The sequence below is a fragment of the Phalaenopsis equestris genome, unplaced genomic scaffold, assembly GCF_001263595.1.
Source record: "Phalaenopsis equestris unplaced genomic scaffold, ASM126359v1 Scaffold000820, whole genome shotgun sequence".
NCBI classification, from domain to species: Eukaryota; Viridiplantae; Streptophyta; class Magnoliopsida; order Asparagales; family Orchidaceae; genus Phalaenopsis; species Phalaenopsis equestris.
This window is the reverse complement of record NW_018165260.1, coordinates 280,615-288,360: the sequence shown is the minus strand read 5'-3', so window position 1 is coordinate 288,360 and position 7,746 is coordinate 280,615.

The window sequence follows — 7,746 nt, the reverse complement described above, 5'->3', positions numbered from 1 at the left end:
CTCCCTCCTCTTTTTTACATATGCGGTATGTATTTTAGGAATGACTCGCTGCAAGAAATCCGATCTAATATGTTACCATGCATATCAAAATAGAAAGCATGTAAGCACACCAAAAGCAAAAAAAAGATGATGCATGCCTAGAGCAAAAAAACCAGAAGAGAAATATAGCCAGGATATCGAAAAGTTTACCTAACTTCCTAATCCTTAGCCTATCACACCATTTGACGTAGTGACTTAACACAACATCTAAATGAGTGCAAAATTTTGTTAGAAGTTTAGTGTATGTTTTGACTCACTGGTCTATCCTAAAGATCCAAGGATTCTAAGAAGTACCACTAGATGCAGGTTTTGAAAAGCTTTTAAAAAGTTGATCTCATGTATGGTCCAATCTAAGTATGCATGTAACTTCAAAATAGATTTTGAGAATATGATGAGTAAAGGTAATAAAAATATAGATTTTTATACTTTCAAAATAGTTCCTAAGAAATAGAAGGCGTAAGTGGCACCTATTAGACCCCTTAGAATTTTAACACAACATATGCATGTTAATCACGGTGTGGTAGATAGTATTGCTCCACCGAGGCATCCCCATCGGCAAGACTTGCTACCCCATCGTGACCAACAACGGGTCACTCAAGTAAGAAGCCAGATTCATCGACATGACAACAGTTTCATGCAAATGCAACATGATTTCATGTGATACGATCGTCCTTGCGGACTATGAATGATCGAAAGATGGCAAACATTCACCACTAGCATACATCACATACACTAATGAAAAATGCACCAACAACGTCGAATGATGCATGAAAAACATACAATTTAAATGAAAATGAGTATGTTGTAGAGGCAATGACCCAGAGGGTTGGTGTACCATAAAGGCGGTGATTAAGAGGGTGTGTGTGTTTTGGAGGCGATGACTTGGAGGGGGTCGTGGAGGCAGTGACTCGGAGGAGTAGGCGTGCCGTGGAGGTAGTGATTAAGAGGGTGAGTGTGTCATGGAAGTAGCGGCCCAGAGGGCAGGTGTGTCGTGGAGGTAGGACCCAGAGGCTTGGTGTGCCATGAAAGCAGTGGCCCGGAGGGTGGGTGTGTCATGGAGGCAGTGACCTAGAGGGGCGCCTACGATAGTCTGGAGCAGTGTTGTATGGAGTGAAAGGATGTAACTCATGTTGGAGTGAATTACACAACGAATTGGCTCGGTGGCTGGCCATCCATTCACATGTTGTATAAGTGCGAGGAGTAAGTGTCTTAGAACCTTAATCCAAATGCAATGACTTCAAGTAAGCAAGACTTGGACATGCAAGGTGCTATGCAAGCAAATACATAAGAGTGGAAAGTGTAGGCACAAACCACCTATGATATGGTGCTAAGTGGCATAAGGATATCACGAAGTGGATATATAAAGGAACGTATCGCTCGAAGGAACAAATATTCATCATGAACATATGAGGGGATATTCTCATAGTGCATGATAGTGTGCAAGTGTGAATGTGCTAATGCAGACAATGTGAAAATGCATGCAATGAATAAAACATACCAAATGTAAAAGATCGACTGATTAATCAGGTCGGTGGTGGCACTGATCAACCATGTCGACAGAAAGGGGTTAATAGACCAAGCAAGTCGGTGGTGGCGCAGATCGATTATGTGGCCCAAAGAAGGTCAATCAGACCGGTATGAGGCCGATCAACTAAGGGTAGCTAATTGATTCGATCAGGCAAATGGCGGCCAATCAATTGAGTTAACGAAGCTAGTCGATCGGGTTGTAGGGCATTGTTGGTCAATAAAGAATGATCAGTGGATACGCTCAAGTCGGTGGCAACCGATTGATCAAAAGGACTGAAAATATCCAATTGAGCCAGAGTATGTGACCGATCAACTAAGGATGGTAAATCGATATGCTCAGGTTAGTGGTGGCCAGCCGATCGAAAGTACCAAAAATGGACAATCGGGTCAGGGTGTGCGGTCGATTACCGAAGGATGATCAATCAATATGATTGGGGCGATAGCTCTGATCGATCAAGTAGACCAAGGAAAATAGATTACATGGAAGGGTGTGGTCGATCAAGGACACATGCAAAAATGGATGTTTTTATGCAATTTTGAAAATAATCCATATGGTGCTTGCATCAAAATTGTGAAACACGTGCAATATGAGATTTAAATTTGACGATGAATCATGTTTTCCTTTGTGAACTCACGAGTAAACCTTAGGGGTAATCAACGGAACGAGGCGGGCATCACACAAAGTAACAGGTGGCCGCCTCCATTTTCTTGGTACAAAGAAATTTTGCAAGGAAAATCTTCGTGGCATTGAGAACATCAAAGTTGTGGGATTTTTTGTTCTATATACACAAACGATAGATTTTACTCTCCTTTGTCATGGGGAAAAAAATTACCGACACAAACACGGGGTTATAATGACCCCAAGCATCAGTATTTTGTGCAAGAGACAAAAATGGTAGGTTTTTCTCATGGATTTGTGGGGGAAATGTGAAGGCTCCTAATTCTATGGGTTTTAATCTTAGAATTCAAAATATTAACTTAATGTCTCTAACATTCAGACCTAGAGGCCCTAAGAATGAAAATTACAAGGGATTAAGGAATTTCACCTTCATGATAGTTGATCGACTTGTTTTTTTTCTCATAGGAAGAAGCTCTTCTCACAGAAGAGAGTGATGACGCCGCCGAATTTTTCCTCCTCAAAAGAGATGAGGAAGCTCTCCTCCTTGGAGAGTTGAGACATTGAGAACACCAAAACGTTCCTTCTCTAAAGTCAAGAAGAAGCTCTCCTTGCCAGAGAGTTGCCTAGAGAAATGAAAGGAGAGGTGTAGAAAATGGAGAAGAATAGCTTTCCTTAGCTTCTCCTTCAAGAAGAAGATGAAATCCCTCAAGAAGCCTTCTTGAAAGCTCCTTGAATGCTCTCTCTCAACCTCTCTTCTTCCATATGATCCTCCAAGCAAAGTGACAGCTAATCTCTATAAAATGCTTGCCTCCTCTTGGTTAAACAACCATAGGAAGATTACCCAAGTGGTCTGAGTTGATTTCCCCAATTTGGAATGGCCCCAAAATATCTCATATGCCTTATTTGAATGAAGAATCAAATAAAAGGAGAAAGATCAATGGTCCCTACCACCTTGCCTGTAAGAATCCGGAGACTAAAAGGTAAAAATTCCCAAACTAGTCCAGATGGTGTGGCCACGCCGCATTCATGCATAGTCACACCACTATTCAAAGTGTTGCAGATCAAGACCTAGTGTGACCATTCCAGTGGACGGCGTAAATACTTTGGGTGATTGCAGGCGTGGTCACGTCGATCGACGAACTTGGGCCCCTGCTAAGATTTGGGTGTGGTCACTCCAAGGTTGCAGCGTTATTATGTCCCAGCCTCTATTTGGCTTGTGTGGTCACATCCGGCCCGATCACATCAATCATAGCCCTTTTGGGTTGTGTGAGGTTGTCTCAGCATGGCCACACCCGAATTTGGCGTGGTCATGTCAGACCACATAAAGATTGGGCTTTCAGAGAAGCTAGTCAATGAGGTTTCGGGCCTCATGGGACCTCCGAAGGATCTAATGTGAGCAGATAATGATCCTCGGACCTCCGTAGGGACCCTAAATGCTTCTAAAAAGAGTTTGAGGGATTGAACCGTCTACTTGTCATCGAGCAGAGTTGTTCCAGCATGAAATCCATCTATCAAGCCTTGGACATACGGTCTGAACACGGTACAGGGAACTCTAGTTAATGGTTTGCGCTACGGGAAAGTCCATATCAACAAGATATGGCTCTATGTCACAGGAACAAACGTTAACCTAAAGTATTCCAGAAGCAATGCGGGCTTAGCAACTCTCAACTCGGAGCCCACATATGATGGTGTAGAACCCAACTATAATGTCGTGTCACTCGACGAGGATGTCTCATGTTTATCACATCAAAAATTAATGCCAACAAACTCATTTTCATCTTCTTCAAGGAGGCAATGCGAACCTTCCTCTACAGAAGTAGTAAGCCAAGAAGCTCATCATGACCAACCAGGATATCAATCATTTTCTCATTTAAGGATGCTGCTCAACACTCATTATTTAGTTCCATCCTTGACACATCAACGATAATTGGCATGCCGACAATATCTGATAATAGCCGACAATGCTTCCAGTTTTGTCATTGGTCAAAAAGAAGTCAACGATTACATTATATTTTATCCCATGTATAAAAGCGTCAACAAGAAGAAGAGGAATGGGGCTCTCTTTCCGAAGGAATCCCAAGTTTTCTAGGGGAAGAACTTTTTGTCTCTCATGATCAAGCTCCTCTAACGACCCTATCTCATGAAACTTTTTTCATCCCATTTTCTCTCTCCACGTCACTCTTCCCACATCATTGGATTTTCGGTCAAGCTGAATGTACTCACGGGCATCACAAGATCCTACATCCTAAAAGTTTTCAACATCAGAAAAATGGATTTTTTTCCTCTTGTATTAATATTTTTTATTTATCTTAGGATTATTTCACGTGAGAAAATATCTATCATAAACATTAGATGACTACATGTGGGTTAATTCTTTCCCTTCTATTATTTAGTCAATTGTCTATTTATTTAGATTTCTAAATTATTTATTATATTATTTATTTGAAAATCTAAATACTCGTTTGAATTTTTAATTCGCTTAAATACTCGTTCACTTGTCATAAAAAGATCAAATACAAATTAAGTTCAAACATTGCAAAATTTAAGCAAGTCAAACTTGAACTATACATGAAAGCTTGACACAAGCTCAAACCAAACATGAACAACTTATCATTGTACCAAACTTATAATCATACCAAGCCAAATCCAAATTATGATATACTCTGCTCGACGCAGCTCGATTACAACCCTAATCGTGCGATAGGCAAGTAAAAGCCTCATATATATGAGAAATTTACATACACACACATTTTTATAACCATATCATCTAGATTCATTTATTATTTAAATAAAGTACAATTAAGAATGATATAAATGTAAGGCCTCAATGTTGATGTCTCAACTTAAAACACTAAACATATAAAAAATATGCTTCAAAATTCACGAAGTAGTGCCGTGCTCCCTGCGGTTCCGGTTCGGATGTTCCCATCCGAGCCTATTATTTTATCTTCGAACCGAGCCGGAAAATTAAAACCATGGAAATCAACTAATTTAAAATAAATAATTTTATTAGAAAAATAATGCATCATTGATGGACTTTGATTAGGAAACGTTCCACTTCGCTCTCCTTTGTTGCCCAGCCACCTTTTTCACTGCCCATGGCACATGCCATCTGTCTTTTCAAATTATGTTTGATATATCACCAACAAATTTTGATCGACCAACACGATTCTCGGTACAATTTTTTAAATAAAAAACATTCAAATTTCGATTAAGAGTCATCATGAGTTCTTATTTTAGCAAACTTATAGTCAAACTGATCGACTCGATGAGATGGACCTAATGATATGAAAGTCAGTCCAATCCGAGTCAAATCAAGCCCGGATCAAATCATTAAACCATTATTGGAGGATTTCCGGAGACATTTGAAAGGTCAAACGGATGTCAAATCTAGCGAATTCATTGTCGAATCGAGCGTCTCGACAAGACGAATCCAATGAGCCCAAGATTGCTCAATTCCGACATAGTTAAGGCACTCAAATGTTCATCAAACGTCATCTGATTAAAAGGAAGCTCTTCGGACCGTCTGATCAAAATGGTTCATATTCTTGCATTAATTGAACTCAAAACACTATAAATAGAGTCTCACCCCTCAAGAGAGAACTTGAGGATTTGAGAAGGAGCTCAAGTCCAAGATCATCATCGCCATTGTCGATCGTCATCGACCACCACTGACAGTCGACAACCACCGCTCACATTAGTCAACCACCGCCGACCGTCATGAATTGTCGTCAACTACCGTCGATCACTGCCGACATCCGTCAACCATCGCTGATTAGACGTCGTCAGTCGACGTCGTCAGTCGACGTTGTAATTTGGAAAACTAGAAACCTCGTCCCAAGTCCCCGCCTGTGGGACAAGGGGCATCTGTAATCATCAATTTATAATGGATTTTTACAACTGGGTCATGCCCTGTTGTTTTTCCCCTTTACGGGTTTTCCACGTAAAAACTTCTGGTGTTATCACAGCTTGAATCATTTTCATCTGAGTGTATGTTGAATTCTTGCGCAACGCCCGCAACAAAAAGGTATATTTTCTTTACTCTACCGCCGCGAATTTTCTAGCATGTATCAATGTTATATTAATTATTATTATTATTATTATTATTATTATTATTATTATTATTATTATTATTATTATTATTATTTATTTATTTATAATAAAATATTGAACTAGAAATTGAAAAATTGATATGAGCGGAATTTGATTTTAAATTTTAATGATCCTGATTATTCTGATATTATAAATTAGTAACATTTACATACACTTCTCTCAATGCCAATGTATCTGTCTAAAGGATAGAGCGATGAGGATGGAAGAGAGAGAGGAAGAATAATAGCACAATAAAGAATAATAAATTTATGTAATCTTTATTAATTAAATGGACCTCTCATTTATACGAATAGGGCGTTATACAATTACATATTGTGTCCCTGAAATATGTAGATACGACGAGGGTATTTTAGTCTATACATAAATTTGGCTCATAGGGCCCATAGGTGTAGTTAGGCGGTTGTTGGATTGAGCAGATACAAAACCGGAAGGCTGTGAGACTAGACGACTGTTGGGTCGAGCGGCTCTATCGATCGGATGAACCTATGGGCCAGGTTATCATGAGATTGGACGGTCGTTGGCCTGGGCAGCCCTCAAGTCGGACGGCTACTTACAAAGGATTAACGATTTCTGCTTTCGGGTACGAAGATCTCTTTTTATTATCTCAGCTCACTTGTTTGTCCAAGTGGACCTGGTCTGATGGATTCTTCAGGGGTGATATGTTTTTTATCCTCCTGAGGCGCACCGTCTTTCCGGTAGGCATGAGTTGTCGACCTATCATGTGGTCCTGGGTCGTCCTTGTTAGGTCCCACTGGGCCATGTCAATTATTTAGTTATCCACAAGATGTCTTTATGATTGGTGCTGACATATTTTTGATATACATATTAAAATTTACCAATTTTTGTGCTCCTTGATAGTGATAGCTGTGACAAAGACATAAAATTTTTAAAATAAATGAATCTTATAACATCATTCATTTAATATCGTAAAGAAACTCCATGAATTTTCGTGCCCAAGATCATCATATATAAGCCTATGAGGGGGTAGTTTCATCGTCTCGAGTTATTTTCTTTTCTAGGCTTTTGTTTTTTGTTCGTCGTTTCGCTATTGGGAAAGGAACTAACCCTGTGCTAAAACCTGTGGATAGCAGGATGCTAGTCAGGCTCGGGATCAAATTGTGGCAACCAATGAGCGAGTCATCGAGGAAGAGGTTGGCCAAGAGGTCAAGTCTGATTGAGGAGGTAGGGGCGGAAGAGCTATCTGATTTGATTCATGATACATTGGGGAGAGTTTTACTTGTTGTTGATGAAAAGCAGGATGCCTTAGTAATCAACCTGTCGATAAGAGCTCCATTTGAAGTTCAGATCCAACCAATTGCTATGAATATTCCCCTTCTAGCTAACGTCTGGAGAGTTTGGGCCGGAAGAGGATTTCCCAACCCGCGATGTGGGTGGAACAACTAGGTCTGAAGTGAATCAGATCTTAGCTAAACGGCATATGCCCCCCC